Consider the following 13,194-nt stretch of genomic DNA (forward strand, 5'->3'; position numbering starts at 1 on the left):
CCTTTTACAAATGGCCCTGACTCCATCATGTGGCAGCTTTTATTTGGTCTGAAATACTGCCGGCTGCCCTGACCCAAGGCAGAGGGACTCTCAGAGCCTTCTCAGGACCATCTGGAGACAACACGTTGCTTCCCAGTGTGATGCATGGAGACAGGCACTGCAGCAAAAAACAGCAGCCGAATGGGACATGGAGGGAGATGGGGCTTTCCCACAGCGTTTGTTTAAAATTTGCCATCCCTTCCCTAGACAGCAGGTCAAAGATCTGGTGTGGAGATGCCATTTCTACAAGTGGAACACATTCCACGTAACTTCTACTCATTTTGGGCCAAACTGAAAGGTGGCATTAAGCTTGCTGTCATGGTTTAACCCCAGCGGGCAACTGAGCGCCACACAGCCGCTTGCTCACTCCCCTCCCAGTGGGACTGGGGAGAGAATCGGAAGGGTAAAAGTGAGAACACTCATGGGTTGAGATAAAAACAGTTTAATAGGAAAAGCAAAAGCCGCGCGCACAGGCAAAGCAAAGCAAGGAATTCATTCCCTCCTTCCCATGGGCAGGCAGGTGTTCAGCCATCTCCAGGAAAGCAGGGCTCCATCATGCGTAACGGTGACTTGGGAAGACAAACACCATCACTCCGAACATCCTCCCCTTCCTTCTTCTTCCCCCCGCTTTATATGCTGAGCATGATGCCATATGGTATGGAACAGCCCTTTGGTCAGTTGGGGTCAGCTGTCCCAGCTGTGTCCCCTCCCAACTTCTTGTGCACCTGGCAGAGCATGGGAAGCTGAAAAGTCCTTGATTTAGTATAAGCACTGCTTAGCAACAGCTAAAACATCCCTGTATTATCAACACTGTTTTCAGCACAAATCCAAAACATAGCCCCATACTAGCTACTATGAAGAAAATTAACTCTGTCCCAGCCAAAACCAGCACACTTGCTCTTCCAGGAAGCCATGGACTGCTGGGACCTTGGTCCTGGGTCTTTCCAAAGTGATGCTATCAAGATCCTGTGGACTGCTGTGCAAACCTGTGAGACCCCGGTCTGAACCCATACCGTGCATTTCTTCAGAGAGCTCAAGCCTGTTTTCAGATTGTATTTGCAAGAGCAAAGGGCTCTTGTCTTATCCTGTGAATCATCCTGCTATACAGACTATCACTCCGAAGTGATAGGGCATTTATACTAAATTTGCAACATGTTATAATGTAAGAATCAGATTACACACAAATATCCTCCCATAAAATGAAGTGTAAGTGTTTTATTGCATGTTCACAGGCAAAACATTTTGTTACGTTTTTATAGGTAATGCAGTCATGTCCACATTCATATGTTGCACTTAGGGGGAGAAGAATAGCTCTCATTATGAATGTACACACATACATCTTCAACTTAAACGGTCCCCCTTACAGAGATATAAATCCCACTGAGGAGCACAAGTTCTGACAGGTCTTTTATGTCTCCTGCTCAGAAGAAGTACATCTGCCTGGTGTAACATCAGAGGGATGCCTTTTGTCTTGAACAGAAGTTACATTGGTATAACTGAGAGTAAAATCCCTCTCTGTGCTTAACAGGGCTCTGCGTCATTTGGATTACTTGTCTATATATATTTCTGATAAAAGCATTGTCTTGGCTTAGTCCAACAAAGACAACTGCAGAGAAAAGCAAAGGTTTCCATCGTTAAAATAATACTGGCTTGTGCTTTGATCAGATAACAGGTTTGCACAATACTGGTGAAATAGTAATAATAATATATGCATATGCATGTATGGAGTGAGTGTATGTATGTACATATATAAATGGTATTTACATACTCTTCGAATCTATGCTTCTAAAAGGAGACTGATCTGGTAGTCCAAGATGCTGAGAATCTCAGAAAACACAGGCCACACACATACTTATTAGATTTCTAGTGCTTGCTGAGGCCTGATCCTGAATACACTGAAATCAAGAGCAAAATTCTCAGTGACTTCCCAAGTACAGAATCAGGCCTGCTCTGCAACTGCAGCTGAAATATTTGAAAAAGCTTCGCTGGTGCAGAAAAAAAGAGTGGCAGGCCGTCTGTGCAGGGGCGAATTTTCAAGTTAATTCCACGGTCACAGGAAAAAGCACCATTGCAGTTCAGGAAAGGGAAAATGCAGGCTTCAGTCCGGCGTGCAAGTGTGTGGGTAGCCTCCCAGGGTGTCAGTCCTCACCCTGACTTCAGCAGAGATCTTCATCTGAAGATGTTACTAACTTAGAGTTAAGGTATGTGTTTAAGTACTCGTTTGGACAGGGACTGATTACTGCTGGTTTAAATCACATGAAATGGCCGTGCATACAAGGGCTTAATCAGTGATTAAAGAGATGATAAGGGGCACTAACAGCCTGGTTTTACTTCAACATCATTTTTCATTTTCATTATATTCCATGTTTTCTGTGCTTGTGATCACTCCTTGCAAGTTTTTGAAAAAATTAACTTTCCATAGGTGTCGTCAGTGTGGCTATGGGCTTTTGTATTCCTCTGGAGCAGTTTAAGTTGGAAAAACCCTGAGGAAGGCACAGAGTTGCCAGGATCAGGGTTGTGTGTTGGTAGGAACTTTTCTTTTTCCCCTTTAAAAGAAGCTTAGAGCACAATTTTGGAGCTGGATTTGATTGTGTGTCAGAAAGGTGAACCGACTGCTCATTTTGCCCCTATTTATGCTCCTGGAACAGGCCATCTTGTCATGATGTGAGAAGTTCTGGCCCACCAGTGATTTTAGGGTGATGAGAGGCAAAAGCTGAGAGGATGCAGAGCCGAGTCTCTGATCCAGACAGCTGCAGGAATTACTTCTATAGCACTGAGTTTAAAGTGTTTTTGTTGCCCATGTCTCCAACAGCTGTCCAAGCTTATGAGCTTACTTTTCGTTGTCCACCATAGGCAGTCTCCTGTCACAGCCTGAAAGTGCATGAAACACCTCTCTTGGCAATCCAAAGCCATGGAATCCAACACCCCCCTCCACCCCAAAAAAAGGTTTTATATCAAATTCCCTCAGAAGTTTTAAAACGTTGTTTGGGGTCTTTTAGTCTTCTGTTTTCAATAGTTGTATGTTTTTGGCATGTGGCACCTACATTGTTTCAAACTTACTAGTTATAAAGACCCGCCTGTGATGTACATAGAGGGCACTATATAAATTAACATAAGTCGTAAATCATTTCAACAAAACATTTGTTCTTTGAGGTGAAATCAACCTCAGGAGAGGCTGATAGTAAAAAAACCACAGGGGGACAAGGGGAGACTCATGTTCATCCCGCAGGAGGCCATTACCAGTTATTACCACCAGCCTGTGAGATACCAGGACACACCAGCCCATTTTTACGAGCAGAGGAGCAACCGCCTCCAACTTTGGGCTCCCAAGCAACTTCTTGGCCGCACTTGCAGGGTGTGGGTCGGGGGATTGAAGGTACAAGAAGGACCCCAACCTTGGCAGCGTTGGGAGAGAGGGAGCGTGTTGGCGCAAGTCCTCCTGCCTCTCCCAATTCGATGTGCAACTTTGAGGCATAAAACTATTGTTTTGCTTGCTGGGCCTTCCACGGCAGCCAGGCCAAGCTTCCTGTAGGAGCCAGGATTTGCAACCTTATGAAAGTTGCAGGGCCCGGCAGGCTGTCAGTATTTTCAGCTGGATCAAGCCCAGAACAATTTTATTTTCATCAGAAATGTTCCCTGGCCCTACCGCATGTGCAAGCCTATATGAAACCACCAAGAAGGCTCCCTCCCCCAGCTATCTTATTTAGCTCAAATTCAGCTGCCCAGCAGACCTGTTTCTTATCCAAGCCCTTAGAGACGGGAGAGGAGTGCAGAGATTTAATTATAATCTTTCTCTCTCTCCACCTCCCACAGTACATTAATGCTTTTCATTAGCCAAAGCCAAAACCTTGCTTTATAAGCTGCGAGAGCTGTCTTTTAAAAATAAGTCCAGCATTAAAAGAGTTCTGAATGGCAGTAACAGCAGTGTAACCCCTCATCCACAGGTGTGGGAGATTCGCTGGAGGATTGCTGGTGGAGAGGCGAGTTTTATTTGAAAGACATCTGATTCCTATTTCTGTCCACTGGCTGATTACCCCTCGCATTACAGCACTTCTGTGCCCACTGACAATTTCACATACACGTCCAAATGAATGAGAGAAAAGCCTCAACATCCAGGAGCTCTGGATGATTTTTATAAGTGTCCAGATGTTTAGACTTTTATCTGAAGCTTTTCCAAAAAATATGAGGCCCCTCCTAGCAGCAGCCTGACAAATATCCACAGCCATTTATTCTGTGAGTAGGTCTAGAGCATACATTCATACGGACATATCACTGGAGTAGGTACATCTGTTGACCTCAGTGGTATAGAAATGCAGGTAAATCAAGAACAACATTTTCGACTCACAATTACAACGTGATTTGAGTGACACAATTAAGTCAGTGTCTTATATTGATGGAAAGGTTCTGGGGAAATATAAGACACTGACTTAATTGTCATTGCCTTACAGAATACATAAAGCTGATTTTCATCTTTGAAAAACTGGAGTTTATTTCCAGTACTTCCCCAGAAGGAGACTACCCAGAGGTCAGAGAGCGCTACAAGAAAGATGGAGACTGGCTCCTCAAAATGGCTGATTTTCTATTCTTTTTCTTTTTTAAACAAAATATCACTTTTCTCCTCATTCCCTTGACATCTGCCAGCTTTAATGATATAAATAGGCAAATGGACCTCGGCAAATCTCTAGGGCAGCTTCAGGGGTATTTGGGTTTTTTTATCTGGTAGCCTTTGGAAACTTCAAGCGGGCAGCTCCATTGTGCCAGCACTGTGCAAACACGTAGCGTGGTAGGAAACCCTCGTGTGTGAAGAGCTGACAGCCTGCTTGGAGGGAAGAACACAACAAGCAGCATAACAAATACTTGCCTGGTCGATAAAGGACAAGTGAAAGAGCCCTGGGATTACATGGATTACAGTTGTTGGTTACACAGATTAACCAGGCAATTCAAGGCAGCAGGAATAAGAAATATCCTTTCAAGAAAAGGAGCTGCTATTGGGCTGCAGGCTGAACGTAGCCGTTCCAACAGTAAACTGTTTTTGCCATGAACACAAAAGCACAAAAGCTGAAGAAGAGGGAGAAGGCTCTGGAAGCAGTCCTGCAAACGGAACACGCTTTCCTTGATTCCTCAAGAAATTTTACACAGTTGACTGGGGTCTTTTTTATGTACATTTTGATGGTTTCTTATCTTACATGTTAATAGGAAATCTGCTGAATGACTAAAATGTCTTTTGGCAGTCAGACCTTTTGTTGCTGATCTCTGAGACTTAAAAACAGTTTAACTTATCAAGAAGCTTTGGTGTAGCTCTGGTGTAGTGGGTAGGTTCATTTGGTTTTTAAATGCTTTCTTTTGGATCACTTTTAATCATCACTTACATTGCATATGGCCATTTATGCATTGACAGGTTGATGGGGACTTTAATGTACATAAAACTTTCTCTGTCAGGACTTATGCCTCTCTGTCAGATTTTATCCTGCAGTAGAGAGGGTTCATGTACAGTTGCTGACAGATAAAATAAGCTCCTCCAGCAGCTGCAGCTCTGCCTCCCACAGATTTTTTTTCTGCTCTGATCTTGTGTCCCCAGCTAAGTGCTGAGAAAGCACTGGTGGCACTGCGGGGCTGTGCCGGGACGGGCAGGAGCGCGGTGCCAGACCTGCATGAGGGAGGATGAGTTAGCCTCACCATGGCTATCTCCTGTAGTCCGACACCAAGTCCTGCGATGTTTGGCAGCTTTAGCCCCGCTGCAGGAGACAGGCGGCAGCAAGAAGAACCTTGTTCTAGTCTAAACAAAAGTGAATTTCCAGCCCGGATTCCTGTGGAGAAAACCTAAAAGGCAAGAAACTTACTTTAAAAAAAAGGTTTAAATTCACAAATCACATAAAAACTGAAAAAGCTCATGAATTTTAAGTCTGTCGCATGATCTTAAGGAGCGGAATCATGAATTTGAAACTCTTGGGTTTGAATACAGGGACCTGCCCTGTGCGGTTTGGAGGGCAAGCACTAAGGGTTTTCACAAGCCTGGTGCAATCACAGAGTTGAGGTATGCAGGTATTATACCTAATATGAAAAGGTGCCCAGCATCTGTCATTCCCACAGAAGCCAATGGAAATTGCAAACACTCAGCTCTGAAGGATCAAGCCTTTAATCATTAATATGTTTCCAGATCTATAAAAAAATGTTTCCTAAGATACTTTATTTCTGCAAGAAATTCCCTGTTGGCAAGAGAGTTTTCATAGCTCCTTAAAGACCTATAAGGAGCTGTGGAAGAAATAAAGTGGGGCTTTACTTATGGAAATCAGACCTACTGGAGAGCAACTGGAAATGTTTTTTATGAGTCTTTATAATGGAACTACAGTAGCAGTTCCATGTTGATTTTTATTCTAAGACCCTATATTTTTTTCTTCTTCTTTTTTCAGCCAAATTTTTTCCCACCTGAAACTTCACGTGTGGTCTTTTGGCAAAGCAGAATATTTTTGGAAAGTTTAAGGCTGATCTGATAAGCCTTTTTTAAGTAAGGAGATTTGAAAACATAGAGATATTTTACTTTTTAAAAATCTTCAAACCTTTCCTTGTTCATTTAGAAGTTCAAAACTGCTTACGCTAAAAAATTTCCATCTTGTTTTTATATTTGCCCTTAATAAGACAGAGCTCATGAACATATTTTTAGTAATTTCAGTGGTACCAAAATTTGGGGTTTTATTAAGTTTTCTGCAAAGGTAACTTTGAAAAGTAGAATAAAAGTAACATAAAATATGAGAGATTATATTGATAGAAGATTAAAATATTACACATAGGTGCATCAACCAGCACAAGGATATGAAACAGTGGAGACAACAAAGTTTAATGTATACTAGAATCTTTGAAATTAAGGTGTTCACGTGTATTCAAATTATCCAGCCTTCTTTTTTGTATTGATGATAAGCATTTTTGTAAATAATTTGCTCCAAGTCAATTTAACCCAAACTACTGTCCATGTGTAATAACTGGTTTCCAGGAGTAGCTGAGAATTGGCATATTCCCTCACTGACTTGGTACACCAGTAGCAGTTCTTGGAAGGACAAAATAAGAAAAGGGTAGTTTCAGTGAGAGCACCATACTGAATCTTTACATAGACCTATCAAAGTGGACAAAAATTGAAGTGATCCATAGATGACAAACACAGTTCTGTAGTGATACTTTGAGCTACCCCGAGTGTCTCTGAAGAGAGCTTTGGGGCACAGAACCTTCCTCCCTGGACAATTCTGGAAAAGAGCACGTAGCAGAGATGTCTCTTCTCCATTTTAAAATGCCTTTGAGTAAAGTTTTAGCAAGCAAGTCATGAGGCTTTCATAATGGATGTACTTTAACTTGTGATACATGGCCTGATCATAGAGGTCACCAGATGTGAGCTCTGTTCATGACTGCTTGTTCCAGGCTTTCCTCCATGGCCATGACTGTGGCAGTGCAACCCCTCAGGCTCACCTCCCTTTCAGCATGCTGGATTGCTGACTCTTCCTCCTCCTTCTCAACATCTTTAATGGACACTTGAGTTGCAGCCCACAGAGATTTCACCTCCGTTTCCATTAAGGGTCCTTCTGGAGAAGTTCTGTGGTTCTTGCCACTTCGTTTTGTTTAAGACAAAAATTGTTGCAGGAGATAAAGTCATTCATTTCATCTCTGGGAAGAGACAACCTTCCTCCCAGCAGAGAAATGCCACGTCTCCTTTCCATGTGCTCCCCTCTCCTTCCTTCCTGTTCTCTCTTCCTTTTCCTCTCCTCACATTGATAAATCCATGCCTGCTCGTTGCTTTACTTTCTTCAGTAAAGAACTTTTCTTTCTTTCTTTTTTCTGCTGATACTTTTTAATGCCTTCCCGTATATTTTTAGAGCAATTTATATCCAGAAAGGAGAGGAAACATGAGGCCCCTCTTCCAATTCTGCCATTACACCTATCATGCATAGAGCAGAGTGTATATCCATTTTTTTCCTCAATTACAGCAAAATATGAATCCACCTAATTCTTTACCTTATGCAAATATGCTACACTGAGTAGGGAAGGGATTACCTGCTTGTTCACTGTAAACCTTTGTCAAGGTTTGATGAAGAGCAAGTGCAGGGGACTCCGTCAGCAGGGCTCCTCGCCCAGCCGTTCGGTCACGAGCATGGAGCTTTCCTATTCTTCTGCCCTCTCTCTGTAAGGTGCTCAAGGGACCTGGGGCTGTAGGTGCTCAAATTTGGCTCACTATAAATTCTGTCACATCAAAACTTCATTTCAATCACAACACAACTACTGTAGGGTGAGATGTTATATCCAGGGTAACAAAAACTTCAGCAGCTCTGTACTTCTGTTTCAATGAAAGACCCTAGCCACCAAAAATAAGAGCAATGTTAGGCAGGCAGACTATAATGTAGTAGGTTGGCTTCTGATACAAGGGTTAAATTGCACTCCTGATCTCAGTCAAAGAAATTTGAAGTTTCACAGAAGCTGAACAACAGCATTTTTTCCTTCTTAGGCATCTTCGCATTTCTCATTGTAATGAGTACCTGTAGCAGAAGTCCCAGTGACTAACACAAAACTTTTTTTTTTTTGCAGTCTTTCTAGTGTAACTAGAGATGAAAATTGTGAGTAATCTCATCAGAATCTATTTTCATGTTTTTCATAAACCTCTCAGCAGTATTTAATGCTTTTAGTGACTACTTGACTCAGACTTCTGGAGATTCACCCTTCTTTGCTAATCACTGTTTCTAGGATTTGATCTGTATACCTTGCCACAGACTGAAATACCCTTTTTACACCTTGCTGCTCATGATGAGGCAATGCCATGCAATACATTCCATATAGTATCTCCTTTAATGCCAGCCAATTTCATATTGCATTGATTTCAGTGAGCTTGGTATCAGGTCTTGGACAAGGGTTTGGAAGGCAGCACTGAGTTTATAGCTAGATATAAGCTTAAGCTGCAGTTGCTCAGTGACTTTCTATGTAGGTTCCAGGGTGTGATGGTATGTAATAACTGGAGATAAAATGTCCTTGTGGGTTGTCTTTTGGTACTGAAGTAATTCCTTATGTGGTGCTTGGATGGCTGCTTCAAACACATGACACGGCTGTCTTGGGTAGTATACTTGTTGAGAAACAGTCATTCTTAGATCATTAGGTTGTCCACAACAGTGTTCTTCTCAAAGCAAATGTGGTGGTGGTAGTGGCATATGAGGGGCTTGGCTGCATTACCAACTTTCTCAGATGTTTGATGGGTATACCGAGTTGCTAAGCTGGTCTGTAGGTTTTTATATATACATATTACGTATAATGTGTGTATATATATATATACACGCTCACATTCTGTTCTGGGGTTTACCTTTTTTGATGTTACCCATAGTGTCCAGGAAAACTATACTTGAATAGGCTATCCCAGAGATAGAGCAGTAGCAGGGTAATGATTATCAAATTTGTGGTAGGAATTGATAGGGAAATCCAATTTCCAGCTCATATGATGTATACATCATCTTAGGTACAGGTTGGGTTTAGTGTCAGAATTTATAAACTTACTTAGAAATCCTTCTATGGGTGTCCCATGAAAAGGCTGGCATGTTGCAGGTCATTTTAACTCTCATGTCTCTATTCATATTCTGGAAAAAATGTGGACTACTGAAAGTAAAATTGTGGGTGAGGATAAAGTAAATAAGGTTGTCACTGCCTTCAGGCCAATATGCTGTATATTGGTCCCACTCAGGAATATTGAAATCGAGTTTTGATGCTATCACCATATGGATTGTTGATTTACAAGCTAGTGACATACCCAATAGCCAGAGGAGTATTGATGTAGAGGTGGTTTGTGTTATGTATTCTATGGCAGAAGTCTGTTGTAGCTCGCAGAAAGGTATTACTAGAAGGTATTTCATTAACAAGGGGTGTTGGAGATGGTTCTGATGAACCCAGTAATTCTTCAGTACCGATCCCTTCATCAGATATTATCAGCCTGGCAGGATTCCCTAATTTCTGTCTCTTTTAATAGAAGGACAACACAGATGAGATTCCAGGTTGTATAGCTTTTTTTACACTTGTTTGGGAAGTAACTTGAGGTTATTGTTGAACTCTAAGGTGAGGAAGCACGTAGGATCATTCTTGACTTTCTTTTAGTCAGTAGTAGCAGAGAGTTGTCCACTGTGCTCATTGCTAGAGGGAGTTACTGAGGTTTAGGATTACTGTATCTCCCCCTCTGAGTTTTGACTTAACCACTGGTAAGCCAGATTTGGGGGATTGTGCTGGTTTTGGCTAGGCTAGAGTTAATTTTCTTTATAGTAGCTAGTATGGGGCTATGTTTTGGATTTGTGCTGAAAACAGTGTTGATAATACAGAGATGTTTTAGTTGTTGCTGCACTAGTCAAGGACTTTTCAGCTTCCCATGCTCTGCCAGGTGCAGAAGAAGCTGGGAGGGGACACAGCCAGGATAGTTGATCCAAACTGACCAAAGGGCTATTCCATACCATATGACGTCATGCTCAGTATATAAACCTGGGGAAGAAGAAGGAAGGGGGGAACATTCGGAGTGATGGCATTTGTCTTCCCAAGTCACCATTATGCGTGATGGAGCCCTGCTTTCCTGGAGATGGCTGAGCACCTGCCTGCCCATGGGAAGGAGTGAATGAATTCCTTGCTTTGCTTTGCTTGCGTGCGTGGCTTTTGCTTTGCCTATTAAACTGTCTTTATCTCAACCCACGAGTTTTCTCACTTTTACTCTTCTGATTCTCTCCCCCATCCCAACAGGGGGGAGTGAGCGAGCGGCTGTGTGGTGCTTAGTTGCTGGCTGGGGTTAAACCACAACAGGGATACTCAATAGCTACCCCTCTTCGAGAAAAGGAGGAGTTTTGATAAGAATACCATTTTAGGTATTTTGTGTGGGATTCATCTCACCAACTTTAGCCATCAAAGAGTTTGATTTCTACTGTTCCAAAACAGGTGCACAAAGTAAGTGGGATCATCTCCCCCCTTCTGAGTGCCTGCCTGTCTGGTTGACTCCAGAGAGAACCTAGAAAAGCAGCTGAGAACATCCTTTGGAAGTGGAAAGGGGTTACCATCATGTCCTTCAGGGCATGGACATGGCAAACTGTCAATTTATTGTGGTTTAACAATTTATTCATCATCTACCAAGCCATAGTAATTGATTGTGCACATGTTCCCAGCCCACCCAAGCTAAGTGCTCACTTTAATCATTCTCTGGAGACACTCATTAGGCTGCGGTAACTTAATTGCTTGTCATTGTCTATTCGGACCTTAATTTCTCAAAGCGCATGGTCATATTCACCAACTTTGTTCCAGAAAGACATCTAAATATTGGCTAAAACTATACATATAGACTGAGACACACGAAATTAGAAAAATGAGAGAATTAATAGGTCTACAGTTTTTTCTTCTTATTCCAAGCAAACCTTCCAAGTAAGGAACAATGCAAATGTAGAAAAGTAATAGCATCTAACTTTCCTTTTGGTGTAAATTTGACTTTCTGCAGGAAGAAAGGCAATAAAGCTATTAAAATTTTATAAAAATCATAACAGTCACATGTTATTTTAATTTGTTTTCAAACAGGAGCTGTGTACTCAGGAAGGGAGACACTGACCTTTCACTTCTGTGCTCTCCAGCTCCAGTGCTGCCGCAGACCTTAAGTGAAAATGAGCCTATTGGTCTCATCCAAACCCCGGCGCATGTTAGCCCACATTACAAAACACCAGAGAATTTGGCACGATCAGCAGTTTCTGCTCAAGAGAGGCCCAGGACTGCAATAGCAGAGGTGTTAGAGATCAGGACTCGGGAACGCTGGTTGAGTTATGTGTGAAAGCAAAATACTCGGTCTCTCACTTTCATTGGGACTGCATTCACTTGCATAAAATAAACACAGTATGTACAATACAAAAAAATATTTATATCACACCAAAAGATATTTATAAATGAGGCAAACAGCTCATTACCACCATTCATCCAAAGGTCACAGACTGCTTTTTAAGCAGAAATTTAGCTGCGCCGGTGAAGCAGTGTAACATCATTCTTATTTTACAGATGGAAAAACTGAGGCACACAGACACCTTCCTATCCAAGACCGCACAGGAAATCTGTGGCAAGACCAGCATAGGCTCCTGATCACTGGAGTCTACGTGGGTCGGGGTTTGGGGAGGACCACTGAGCTCACTTGCACCCACTTGCCTGTGACAGAGCGGGAGCTGAGGAGCACACAAGCGAAAGGTCAGTGTATCCATTCCCTGAGCCACAAAGCTCCAGTCTGAAAACAATTATAAATGCAATGAGACTTTTCTGATATATTTTTTTTTCAAATTGTAATAGTTTCTTGTTTCTTGGCCCCAGAAGTCAGTTTTACACCAAGAAGAATTATATGTTACACACTGTTATTTACATAAATTTGCACTGCCTCTAATTTGGAAGGTTTAATAAGAATAAGAAGAAAAGCTGGAGACCACTGGAGTCTCAGGCTGATGTTGTCCCCTTAGCACCATGTGATGACAAACTGTTCTAGCTGAAATGGGTGAGTGTCCTCTTCTGCCTCTTTTTCCAGGTTATTGTTTTTTCCTGAACCGATATCCACATTACTTCCTCCTTACATCCTCTGAGCTGTAAACTAATTTAAGACATCGTTCCGGGTCCTGGACTTTTGGATACAAATGCAGTTGCTTGGAGAAAAATCAAGTGTCCAGGAGAAACCAACCCAGACGAAGCAATGCTTGTGTGCTGTGACAGAAGTGGCTTGCATGGAAGTGAACCTGGAGGAAAACCAGTTGCTCCAGGGCTGGGGACCTCCCTGAGCCTTCTGCAGGGCTGGGGACATCGCCACACGTCCCCAGACCGTCACTCCTACAAACTATTCTCTCCCCTCATTCCCAGGTGCCTGATCAAATGCCTCGGGCTGCTTTTGGGGACACCAGTCCCCTCCTCCACACCTTTCATGCTTTGAAGGCTGTCTCCTAATTTGCTGTTCGCTCTCCGCAGAAACACTGTGTTGTGAGTTATTAGATCCCATATGAACTTCTCTGGGGACTCCTTAATTAAAAAGAATGACTTGGACGCTTGCCACCCAGTTACCCTGCATTACAATGAGCCCCATTAAGTGGGATTACTGGCTGAGGACACAGCCATGCTCACTAAGCACTAATCTGGTGTTCGCAGCAGCATGGAGCT

Source organism: Ciconia boyciana, chromosome 1 (genome assembly GCF_034638445.1).
Source record: "Ciconia boyciana chromosome 1, ASM3463844v1, whole genome shotgun sequence".
Classification (NCBI taxonomy): domain Eukaryota; kingdom Metazoa; phylum Chordata; class Aves; order Ciconiiformes; family Ciconiidae; genus Ciconia; species Ciconia boyciana.